The sequence below is a fragment of the Patagioenas fasciata genome, chromosome Z (assembly GCF_037038585.1).
Source record: "Patagioenas fasciata isolate bPatFas1 chromosome Z, bPatFas1.hap1, whole genome shotgun sequence".
Lineage (NCBI taxonomy): Eukaryota > Metazoa > Chordata > Aves > Columbiformes > Columbidae > Patagioenas > Patagioenas fasciata.
The window spans coordinates 60439208-60451932 of record NC_092560.1 but is presented as its reverse complement, the minus strand read 5'-3'; the positions used below and the strand labels follow the sequence as shown (position 1 = coordinate 60451932).

General features: G+C 40.3%; 1 protein-coding gene across 2 annotated transcripts in view; it reads left to right on the top strand.

The window, feature by feature from the left end:
- Nucleotides 1-12725, top strand: part of PARP8 (poly(ADP-ribose) polymerase family member 8) — a 127203-nt gene that overhangs the window by 44113 nt on the left and 70365 nt on the right. The window lies entirely within an intron of this gene.

Here is a 12725-nt window from a genome sequence, read left to right as displayed (position 1 = left end):
ACTGGCAAGTGTTGGAGCCACATTGGTTGCAGAAGGCAAAAGCAGGGACTGGGAAAATGAAGAACAACCCAGTGTAGATGATCAGGTTTAAGACCATCTAAGTAACCTGTACGTGCATTAGTCCATGGGCCTGGATGAGATGCATCCACAGGTTCTGAGGGAACTGGTGGATGACGTTTCTAAGCCACTATCCAGCTTATTTGAGAAATCGTGGCAGTCTGGTGAAATTCCCACTGACTGGAGAAGGGGAAACATAACCCCCATTTTTTTAGATGGAAAAAAAAAAGACTTGGGGAACTACAGACCAGTCAGACTCACCTCTATGCCTGGCAAGATCATGGAGCAGCTCCTCCTGGAAACTATGCTAAGGCACATGGAAATAAGGAGGTGATTGGTGACACCCAACATGGCTTCGCTAAGAGGAAATCATTCCTGATAAACTTTGTGACTGCCTACAATGGGGTTACAGCACTGGTGGATAAGGGAAGAGCAACTGACATTGTCTACCTGGAAATGGGCGAAATATTTGACACTGTCTGCATGACATCCTTGTCTCTAAATTGGAGAGACGTGGAATTGACGAATGCATCGTTCAGTGGATAAGGAATTGGCTGGATGGCCTTACTCAAAGAACTGCTGTCAATGGCTGGGTGTCCGAGTGGAGAACAGTGATGAGTAGCATTCCTCGGGGGTTGGTATTGGGACCGATACTGTTCAACGTCTTTGTCAGTGACACAGACAGTGGGACTGAGTGCACCCTCAGCAAGTTTGCTGATGACACCACAGTGTGTGGTGCGGTTGACACATTGGAGGGCATGGCTGCCATTCAGAGGGACCTTGTCAGGCTTGAGAGGTGGGGCTGTGCAAACTTCATGAAGTTCAGCAAGGCCAAGTGCAAGGTCCTGCACATGGGTCAGGGCAATCCTAAGCACAGATACAGGCTGGGTGGAAAATGGATTGAGAGCAGCTGTAAGGAGAAGGACTTGAAGGTGCTGCTTGATGAGAAGCTCAGCATGACCCAGGAATGTGTGCCTGCAGCCCAGAAAGCCAGCTATATACTGGGCTGCATCAAAAGAAATGTGACCAGCAGGTTGAGGGAGGTGATTGTGCCCCTCTGCTCTACTCTTGTGAGACCCCATCTGGAGTCTACATCCAGAGCTGGGGCCTGCAACGTAAGAAGGACATTGACCTGTTGTAGAGGGTCCAGAGGAGTACACAAAGGTGATCAAAGGGCTGGAGCACTCTCCTGTGATGACGAGATGAGAGAGATGGGGTTGTTCAGCCTGAAGAAGAGAAGGCTCCAGGGAGACATCATAGCAGCCTTTCAGTACTTAAAGGGCACCTTCAAGAAAGCTGGACATGGACTTTTTACAAGAATGTGTAGTGATAGGACAAGGGGTAATGGCTTTAAACTGGAAGATGCTAGATTTAAATTAGATCTAAAGAAGAAATTCTTGACCATGAGGGTGGCGAGGCACTGGAACAGGATGGCCAGAGAAATTTTGGATGCCGCATCCCTTGAGGTTTTCAAAGCCAGGTTAGGTGGGGCTTTTCCCTGCCCATGGTAGCGGGGTTCAAACTAGGTGATCCTTGAAAGTTCCTTCCAACTAAAACTATTCTATGATTCTATTTTTTTCTACCTTTGGGGTTACACTGAATTATCTAAAATGGAGGATATGTACTGATGGGATTTTCAAGGGAATATAAACAGTTTAGGTGTCTAACTGCCATTTCTGCACAGTTATTGTTGCCTAATTGTTTTATAAATCTGGAATATAAGACCTTGTTCTTCAAAAGTGCTGATGGTTCCTGCTGATTTCTGTTGGGGATGTACAGATTCAGCACACATGAAAGGTAAGTCAGTGTCTAAAAATCTTTGTAGTTACTGATCACCTTTTGACAACGTGTGCATTTTTTCTTGCTGGGAGGCATACAGCAAGTCACTGTAACTCAGCTGGGAATAGAAGTACCTCTGCCATTGCAAGAATGTAGGGGTGTCCTAAGCCAGTGCTTCATCTGATGTGTAATTAGTTTTTTGAGAAGACAGGGATCTAATTAAGATGAGTTGAGTGATTTTTTAATTCTATCTTTACAAATTAAAATGATATTCAAACTCTAACTACATGTTGGGGTAGGGTACTAAAATTATCTTTTATTATTTGTTCTATTGTTTGCTTAGCATTTTCTGTAGGAATGTCTGCCAGACTATGCTCAGATATGGTTGTTTGGCTATAGCATGAAATTAATATTCTGCAAGCAGTCATGCATCTAGAAGCATTCTTCAGCCAAAGAACTGCCTATGTATTTAGAAATTGTTCCTTATTAGTCCTTTTACTAAATATGCCTAAATGCAAAAAAATAGTGCAGTATGCTTTCTGTTCCATTTTGTCACAAAGAAGAAATCAGAGTGTGTGATGTTCAGGAAAAGGTAGAGTTCATGAGAAGTTGGTGGAAGAACTGTTTCTGATCTTAGCCAATACTGCCACTTCAAATGTGTAAAAGGCACTTGAACTGAAATTCCCTGCTGCTACTATTCTCCACACTATTGAAATATAGTACAGGGGTATGCTTTGAATTTTTTGAATTTTCTTCCGTGAGTCACATTGAGAGTCATCAATGTCATATTCAACCTACAAATTTGTCCTCCAAGATGCTAGTGACAAAGGCAGGTAACATTTTATTAATTCATAACTCATTTAAACTAACAATGGGAAACTTCTTTCTTAGAAACCTCGCCATTGCAAAATTTTTGCATTAGTTTTACATAAGCTACCTTTCCATTCTGACTGTAAATGGCTGTGTGATTAGCCCTCTAATCCTTCCCTGGAAGACTAACTCACTGTTTAATTGCATTGTCCATTTTTTATTTTCAGCCGGATTATACTTTTTCCTCTAATTTCACCTGAATATGGCTTACCATTTCTCTTGGGCCAACGGGTAAATATGATATACATGTTGATGTTTGCACTCTGGAAAACATGTCTCAGCAGTCATCACATTTCCTGCCACACTTGCTCATTGATTTGCCATGGTCTGTATACCTAGCTGTCTGAACCTGTTTAAATTTTGTTGCTCACTGGCCTGTTCTGCCAGGGGGTGGGGAGACACTGGAACAGGTTGCCCAGAGAAGCTGTGCATGGTCCATCCCTGGAATTGTTCAGGGCTGGGTTGGATGGGGCTTTGAGCAACCTGGTCTAGTGGAAGGTGTCCCTGCCCATGGCAGGGGAGTTGGAACTAGGTGATCTTTAAGGTCCCTTCCAACCCAAACTACTCTATGAGTCTATGACTGGTGATTGTTTCTTGATGATTTCTGCACTCTCCCCAATTTATTGGCGTCTTTCTAATATTAGGGACACCCAGGGCTGAATGCTATATTTGAAGTGTACCCATGCCCTCAGACTGAACCTGCTGCCTGAAAAGAAAGACAAAAAAAAAGATAATGTGTTCTTGTTTTCATCTCATACTGAGTTTTCGATTTTATTTGCTGTTTTTCAGTGCATGCTAGTCATGACTGGGGTGAGAGTTTGACCTGTTCTCATGTTTCACATCCCTCTGTGGCAGTTACACATTCTCCTGAGATCCAGAGCCTTCAATGGGGCAGTTGATGGCTATTTTAGCATCTTTTGTGCCCCACTGTGCCTGTCCCCACATACACACCTAGGGTGGTACCAAGGTGCTGACAGTCACATCCGCCCCTACCCCAGGGCAGGGTGACTTCACCTCCACCAGCTGGGGGCCAGGAGGAGTGGGACGCTCAGTCAGTTGTCAGGGTCCTTATCAAAGGAGTTGCCCAGAGAAGCTGAGAAGCTTGTGGACCATGTTGTGATGCCCACAGCCAGATCTGACCAGGCTGTAAAACAGGGTTCCCACCAAAGACCCTCTTTGAGTGGTCATCTCGGAGCAGTGGGTCTGTGAACTGAAGCCCTCCCCTTAGACTGGGACACCAGCTAAGGAGACTTCCCGGGACTGAGAGCGCCTCACCTCCTTGTTTAGGTGAATGGTTATTTACTGGATATATCCTTGAATGAGTCCTTGCCTAACCAGGCAAGTGTGAGCCCTCGCCTAACCCAGGCGAGTGATTATTACTTTTGGGTACCCTGAAGTCAGAGGTCTCTGGTTTTGTTTCTTGTGAATGTATGCATGCACTTTGTGGATCCTCATTATTCTTATGTTGTCATACCCCAATAATCTCCTCAACTGATATCCGAACGTGTATTTTGTGTTGTCAGAGTGCTGAACAATTGTATATACCCTGTTTCTAGTCAGTTTATTGGCTACACTTTTCCGGCTAGAATAAAGTCTGGTTTGGAACTTGTTGTCCACCTAAAACTGACTTTGAGGTGCCTCCGTGACACCCTTGTGCCACTGTAACTCTTGGATCTTTCGGTCTGAGGAAGCAAAGCCCACTGGCATGGCAGCTAGCTGCTTCATACCTCATTTTTGTGTCTCTAACCACAGAAAATGGTGTGGTTTTTGGCCATCTTAGTGGAGTGGGACAGCAGGATGACCCAGCCTGTCAGGTTTGGAAGCAGTCACTGGAGCTGTGTGGCATAGGAGCCAGGAACAGTGATTGTCAGCTTGGATTAAAATATGTACAGGATATGGGTCCAGGGTGTATCATCATCTGGCAATTTGTAGAGGTGCTGGACACCACCTTACTCACTTGACCAGAAGACTTTGTGTACCTGTAAACAACAGATAAATAATTGGCTGTAGGTAGGCCAGTGGTCCTGAATTATGTGAATGCATAGTGTCAGCATGAATAAACTGGTTTGGGCGATTTCATGAGTAACATCTATTGAAAACCTTGGCTTTTGTTATGTCGAATGCATGCAAGAATATGCATTGTAGTTTAGAACGTTCCTAAATGCTATAGTTTGAAGTTCAAATTTTATATTTGGAAGTTATATATTGAGTTTGTACTGATGTTGATGGAAGCTGTATGTATGGAACATACAGAAGAAAAATACTTCAATCTTTAAAGACAGTATTTCAGCTACACCAAGAAGTACTGAGGACTTTATTTATGGTAGGGAATGGAGCAGAAAGGAAAATTCTGTGTGACATCTCAAAGAAATGGAGAGAGAGTATTTAAATTTGTTACTTCTTTCCTGCACAGCAGTTGCTGTCACACACCTCACTAGATAAACAGGCAAAATGCCATCTAATTGGTGAATGTGTTGAGTGGTCTAAAAAGGATGCCTAGGACTTTTCTCCATTGCCAAACACTGCACGTAAAGGAAATGAGCCATTCCACTTGTTAGAGACAAAATGAAGTTAAACAGTGAATGTCCCCAGGGATTTATATGTGCTTTATTTTTGTTTTTAATGATTGCTAAGATTATCTGCCAAAATGATCAGGTAAAACTTCCTACAAGAAGATGCTCTCTTCTGTTGCTTGGATCACTGTAACTGGTTTACACTTTGCCCTGTGTCTCTGCCTTAGGGTCATAGTTTTGTTTTTGTTTTTGTTTTTGTTTTTTACTTTTGTGTCTTTTTATTTTTGTTTTGAAAGACCTCAACACAAAGGCTTCGTACAGGGTTTGGATAAGGAGGTTCTGTTCAACTGATCTGAATAAAAAAACGAGTTACTAGAATTACGGCTCCAGGAGTCTCAGAGCAGATTTTTAGTAGTAAGAATGTGGACCAAAACCTCATGGTTTAAGATAACCCTTAACTGGCTCCAAAAAGAGCATGTCATGGTTGCTTCTGACAGTGATGCTCCACTATGAAAATAAAGAAGCTGAAGAGAGGAAAACCCATCTTCCTTAAAAAAAGGGAAAAAAAAAAAAAAGGAAATGTGAAAAACAGATGAAGAGCTAAAGGGGAATATGGAAGGAGAATTCAAACTGGTGGAATCAGTGGAGAGAAGGAAAAACACAGAAGAGAGGTGTAAAGAGTGTCTCTATCAAGACAGGGGAACTGGAGCTGGTCAGATGGGTGACAGCAAAAAGAGGCAGCTTTTGTAGTTCAGGATGAAATGGTCTGATTCTGGTGTGGTCTGATTGTGGATAACTTGACTTTGCACACGGAGCCATATTTTGATGTCATATTTCTAGAATGACACATAACATGCACTTTTATTTTTCCCCCAAGTGTCCTTGATTTGCTTATTTCATAAGTGCTCTTTTTATTTTTAGGAGTGCCCTCATGTTTGTTGGAGTGATGATTAATCCCGTATACTTCAGTGCACTTACTAGAAGTTGACATACCTTTTTTACTGGATGCTTTGAAAAAGGGAAATGGTTGTGCTGCAGTCTTCTGTATCCCCGTTATTTGAATAACATGCTAAATCAAGCGAGGCTTTATGAATAACATTCACCATTTGATTCAGATGCACTTTGGTTGTGTGAAAGGACAAGTAGCACAATTATTCTTAGTGACAAATGCGAACATATAATAACTTTGACTGAGTGCCTCTGTTCCTCCAGGTTATATCAAGAAATGAAAGCAGTGGCATTTTTAACACGTTGACGCTACTCATCTTTCTTTAGAATATTTCTAATTTGTCTTTAATAGATATGCCTGGGACTTTTCTGATGTCATCACACAGGCCCATTTTCCAATATCCAGAGGAAAAGATTACTCGGAGTCACGTGTTATTCTTTTCTGTATAATTGCTGGTGTACCATGGGGAGTTTTGATGTATAGTGAAAGGAGTGCATACACAAATTTCAATTCTTTGCAAGCACCTGGCTCTATCTGGCAGCAAAAAATAGCTGTGACTGATGCTGGGTCATCAGTTACAGGATCACAAGGGATATGGAAACTCGTTGCACTAATGTATGTCAGAAGGAGATTTAAGGTAGCCTGTTTATCTGAAAACAAATTGCTGAGATGCAGACATGCACATTCAAAACATTTTAAAGGGTACTTCAAAAGCTGTTTAGAGATCCATGAAACTTATTTTAGTCAGGAATCCAGAAAATAGCATGAATGTGACATGGTTTACAGTCCAGTTGTATAGCAACCTCCAAATATTAAAAAAAAAAAAAAAAAAGAAAAAAAAAAAAGTGCTGACCAAGCTTTTCACCCTTTTGAATACATCTTGAAATTTTTAGCAAAGCACATTGTGCGCTGGTGAGGGCACACCTCAAATTCTGTGTTCATAAGAAAGACACTGAGGTGCTGGAGAGAGTGCAGAGGAGGGTGACGAAGCTGCTGAGGGGCCTGGAGCACCAGTCTGATGAGGAGTGGCTGAGGGAACTGGGGCTGTTCAGCTTGGAGAAAAGGAGGCTGAGGGGAGACCTTATCGCTGTCTACAACTACCTGAAAGGAGGCTGTAGCATGGAAGGTGCTGGTCCCTTCTCCCAAGTAGCAAGTGATGGGACAAGAGGAAATGACCTCAAGTTGCATCAGGAGAGGTTTAGATTGGATATCAGGAAAAAATTCTTCACAGAAAGGGTTGTTGGGCATTGGAACAGGCGTGCCCAGGGAAGTGGTGGAGTCACCATCCCTGGAGGTGTTTAAAAGGTGTTTAGATGAGGTTCTTAGGGACATGATTTAGTGCTAGAGTTAAGTTATGGTTGGACTCGATGATCCTGAGGGTCTCTTCCAACCAAATGATTCTATGATTCTTGCTGTTGTAATAAATTTGGGTCTCGGTTTTGGTTCTTTTTTTTTTGGTTTTGTTTTGGTTTTGTTTTGTTTTGATTTGTTTTTTGTTTGTTTTTGTTTTTGTTTTCACAGTAATTATTATTTTATTTAATTACATCAGTTTTTATTTCATTGTTTTAAAAGCACAAGTCCTCTGCTTCAATCAATTATTTCACTTTGTAATAAAGTAAAAAGCCTGTAGATTCATTTGTATTTTTAAAAGTCCCATGCAAACTTTTATTTTCAGAAGCAGTTCTTGTGGTGTGCTATCTTCCGTTTGTCTAACTCCCGTGATTCTAACTACTGTTTGTCTATCTGTCTGTCTCTTTGGAGATGCACGTCACTTTGTGGCTAGTGTTTTATGCAACTGAGACTTTCTTCAGTTTTTCATTTATGCTTTTGTCACATTGCTGCATCTGTATTGTAAAGGTATCATGAATGAAATGCAGTACTTGCTGATTTTTATTGGCTAATACTATTTACTTTACTCGTTAGTGCCATTTGCAATACAATGTGTGTTATATTGTTATAAATGCACATTTATAAATACGTTTTTAAGGTCTCCATATTATTTACTAAAGACAATATGAATGCTGGCTATCGTTGATTACAAAATTTACCTGACAAGAAAATTCAGGATGCTGCCATAGTTTTATGTATGTTTATAAATAAGAAGTGCAATACTTCCTCAGCTGCTGTGTGCTGGGTGGTATGGAATCTTTCAAACCACCAGAGTGGAAGGGAAATATGCTTTTTCCAGTAGTGTAATTGCGTTGTTTTTTAAGAGCTCCATTGAAAGACAGTGAAGTGTTTCATAGCACAGTAGTCATAGATATCAGGTGATGAAATATTTTGATAATTCACTTGTTCATAAATTGTCAGGAAAACCAACATTTTTTATTCACTCTTGGTTGCGGCAGTTGAACACCAAAGGAGAGTTTGAATTGAGTTTGTTTGTCCTAGATGTGACTAAGACAGTAGTAATTTTTGCGTAATTTTCTGTTGCTGTTACAGTTGTTTTGTTTGTTCTGTTTTCAACATAGAAAAAAATGGTTGTCTCCAGGCTATGACTTTGGAAGAATCATCTTTTGGTGGTGTCCATTAAGCAGAAGAGATCTTTTTGCCATATATAGTTGCCGCTTCTGGCTGCTGGGTCTCTTTGCATGCATGTCATCTTTGTACAAATCAGAAGAAAGACTTGAAACTGAAGCCTTTTGCAGTGTGTTTAACTATTAGTTTTGAATTGTAATTCTGTTCAGAGAATTTCCTAATTCAAATAAGGCCAACTAAAAAAAAAAAAAAAAATTTTTTTTTTTCTTGGCCAATACTGAAATGTCTTCATCTCCTACCAGTTCTCAAGGCTACTGTTCAAAGGTCAGATATTTAAAGAGTGCGATTTGAAGTTTTGTTTGGATGGGATCCCACAGTACATCTTCTGAAAATCATTATTTCCACCCTGTATTTGTGATATGATTTATTGCCAAGCAATTAGGTTTCAATCTGGATCTCAGACCAGTTACTAGAAAATACACTGACGTATGTTCATGGTGGAATCCTTTTGAAACCAATTTTCTTTCATTTGACGAAAAAGGCTGGTCAGAAGTAAAATAGTATGAAGGGTCTGGCTTCAGGATCAAATGGTGATCTTGTTGAAGAAGAAGCTAAAGACTGTGAAAGTAATAGTAATCCACTGAAGAATTTGGAAGCTTTTCGAAAGATAAGGAAACACAGGAATGAAGATGGGAGCGGGAATGTTTTCTGTGTAATTAGTGGACATGCATGAAATGTTGTTCTACTGTGGCATCATACGTGCAGATACTGCAGATGAGTAGTAATTTTGAGAGCTGATAGCTTGAAGTTGTTTAAAGAATATTATTTCAGTTGCATCTGTTCAACTGGACCTTATTCCTTATTGCTGCCTCACCTAGAAGAGGGTAAAAAGGAGCAGGTCTGTATCATGCTCTGCTTTCAGAAATATTATACAGGTCATTAAAAAGGGCCTTTCACCAGTACAATTTTATTTTTCTTATCAAGGTTTCACTTGTCTTTTCTTCAGCTCACTGGACCGTTCAGAAGCTGACCCTCACATATAATCAATGCCACAGTAGCATTTAATCTTGCATATTTGTCTATAGCTTACTTTGCTGAGTCTTAGTATTTTTCTTCAGGTATGAAGTTCTGTACATCCTATTAATGTATTACATTACTTCAATGATGAGCTAGATCTGAGATTTTCAAGATAGTAAACAAAAAAATAATATTTTCTGGATTCTGTAGCTCCAGATGCATTAAGATTAAGAAAGTCATGTTTTCCCTTTTTTCTATCATGTTATAGATATAGACTACCATAAGATTCCATATGACAAAAAATCTTGTTTCTGTTTTTCAGCAAGTTTGCAAGCTACAGCATTAGCACGTGGAGCTCTGGCTCTAGTAGAGACAGCTAAAACTGAAATAGAAACTAGATCTCAATTTCCACACTTAATAAGGCAATAAGTCAGCTGTTGCCGTGGGACAGAGCTGGTTGAATTGTCAAAACGGTTCCATAGGCATAAATCTTAGACTTGTGCCAGATGCTTCATGCTGTTCCTGCTGTGCAAAACAGCTGGAAATTCAGCTTAAAGGATTTATTTCCTAGAGAGAAACTACAGGTGGCATAGAGTTGAGGTAACGTGAATTTGATGGGAAGATGACGTCGTACACTCCAGCTCCAGCATCAATGCTGTGGCTTCAGAAAGCGTGTCTGATCCTGGGGTCTTTACCATGATAGGTGAAAAAGGCAGTTCAAGGCATGGGAAGCAAGTATTATAAATTGATGTAAAGAGATGAAGCTGGTTCTTTTCACTTTTATGAATGTGCTTTGTCACAGTAACTTCTGCTCTGCTGCCTTTTTCAGTTTTCATGTTTTTTTTTTTTTCTTTTTTTTTGCCCCAGAGCTTCGATTTTGAGGTAATATTTTGCCTTGTAGTATAATCAGTTTGGATTCTGAACTCCTTTTAACTAGCTTTGAGAAACTGTAGTAATGTCAAAAGGCAGGTAAATCTGCTTGTTCTGTAACAAAATGGGACAGATTCATCTGAAAAATAAAAATTATGTGTTGGATCCCCATCTAGTTGATGAATTAATTCTCTAATGCAGATGGACCTTTGCAAGATAGTCTTTCTGAAGAAGGAACAGATATGCTTAAAGCACCCTGGAAAATGCTTGCAAGGATTCTCTTGTGAGTGGAATTATTACTAAGCTAAGGCTGTGGATCTGTGTTATTATTTCAAGCAATAGGAAGTTTATGTTAAAAACTTATTAACAGTGAAACACAACAGCTCTCACTGTTTTCTCATATGGTGCTTTGCGGGCTTTTAAATAACAAAACTTTTACTAGACCATTTCGAGGATTAATCTTGTTCTGAGTTGAAGGGTTGAGAAACAGAGGTACTGTAGGATGCCTTCTGCAGAGGGTCTAAGCTGAATAAAACAGAAATATCACCATCCTGAAGCTTTGTTTACACCCAAGAGTTTTAACCATGTTTGTGTAGGTAAAGCAGTATAGCTGAATGAGCAAGGATGATGGTTGGCTGCTTAGAATGTGTTTATGGGAATGGAAATAAATTATAGTGCTATAAGCTGTGTTTATAGCGATGTAACTGCAGTAGGGTTGTACAGAGGAACTGCATTGCCAGAAGGAAAAATCACTTCCCTCACTGGAATAATCAAGTCGTACTTCTGTATGGGGGCCAGGCCTAAATTAATTCCAGTTGCATTTCTGAGTACTTAAATGAGAAAGCTGCTTCAGTGAAGGCTTTCTTTGGCTCTGAAAGGATTTAACACTGAGAGGTGTTAAACATCTGCATCTTCACTGAAGTCTGTGGTGTTTCAGGTGCTGTAACCATCACAGTCCTGTGTTTCTGCCTGGCCTCTAAATCTCATTGAAGTCAGCGGGAAAACGCTTGGGGGGCTGCAGGACAGGAGCCTCTTAAGAGACCTTTGTTAGCCTGGTATATCTTGTTTTCTGGCAAATCAGGTGCACAGTCAGTAGGAAGCAGTTTATCCCAAGTGCAGAAAAATGTGACAAAGTGTGATCCTATGTTGACAGTCACAGGGGCAAGCTGGGACACAAAACCAGGTTTTGCTCTGTTCAGTAGCTTTATTTCCACTTTTTGTTTCCATAGCCTGCACATAACTAACATAAGATTACAAGCCCAAGCAAAGCACCACTGCCTCTCTCTGGTGGCTCAAACAAGCCATTTATTCTCAGCGAATATGAGTTTAAATACGTGTGAGAGGAATGGGTTATCTAAAAGGCTGTTCGCACAAGAGCTTTCTCTGGTGTAATACTTTACTGATACGCTGATCTGGGGACACTGAAGAAAGGGCAGCACAGAGATCCAAACACATGCTGAAGATGTGAATTTAGATGGAAAGAAGACAATTCCTGGTTTTTGGGAGGAGGGGTGTTGGGGAGTAGTGGAACTAAAGAGTATCAGAGTAAACACATCCAGCATGATAAACTAATAGCTCTGCTGAGTTGAGGATAAAACTAAGTTTGTCCAATTCCTAAACTGAGTCAGTAGTGTTTCTAATAAAAACTACTGGTTTCTTTTAATTGGAAGCAAATATTGCGTTTTCAGGCTTTTTGTTCTTTAATATTTGGTTCCAATCTCCTTTAAACGCTTTCTTCTGAAGTGGCAACTCATGGTTATCAGATTCTATTACTGTTGCCAACATACTAATGTTTAATTTTGGTTTGGCAGATAGATTTTCTATTAATGCTTTTCAGATGGAGGTGACATCAGATTTTCTGTAAGGGGACTTTTTATTCCTGGGATCACAGAATAATTTTACTTTATATGATTTTTACTTTCCTTCCTCCTCTCTCATAATATTCATCCTAGTGGTAAGACCACTGCTGGAGTTCGTGGGCTCTGGGTCAGACCCTGAATTTGCTTACAGTCATTACAGAATCTGGTCTGAGACTATTTCTAACTTGCATCATCCTTAACCTTTTCATTTTAGTTCCATCTCACAGACCTACAGTATATCTTTTCTTCTTAGTTTCCATTTAACGTTGCCACAGCTGCTGCTACTGCCACAGATGATGAAGAAGGAAGGGAAAAACTCTTTTATAGGGTTTC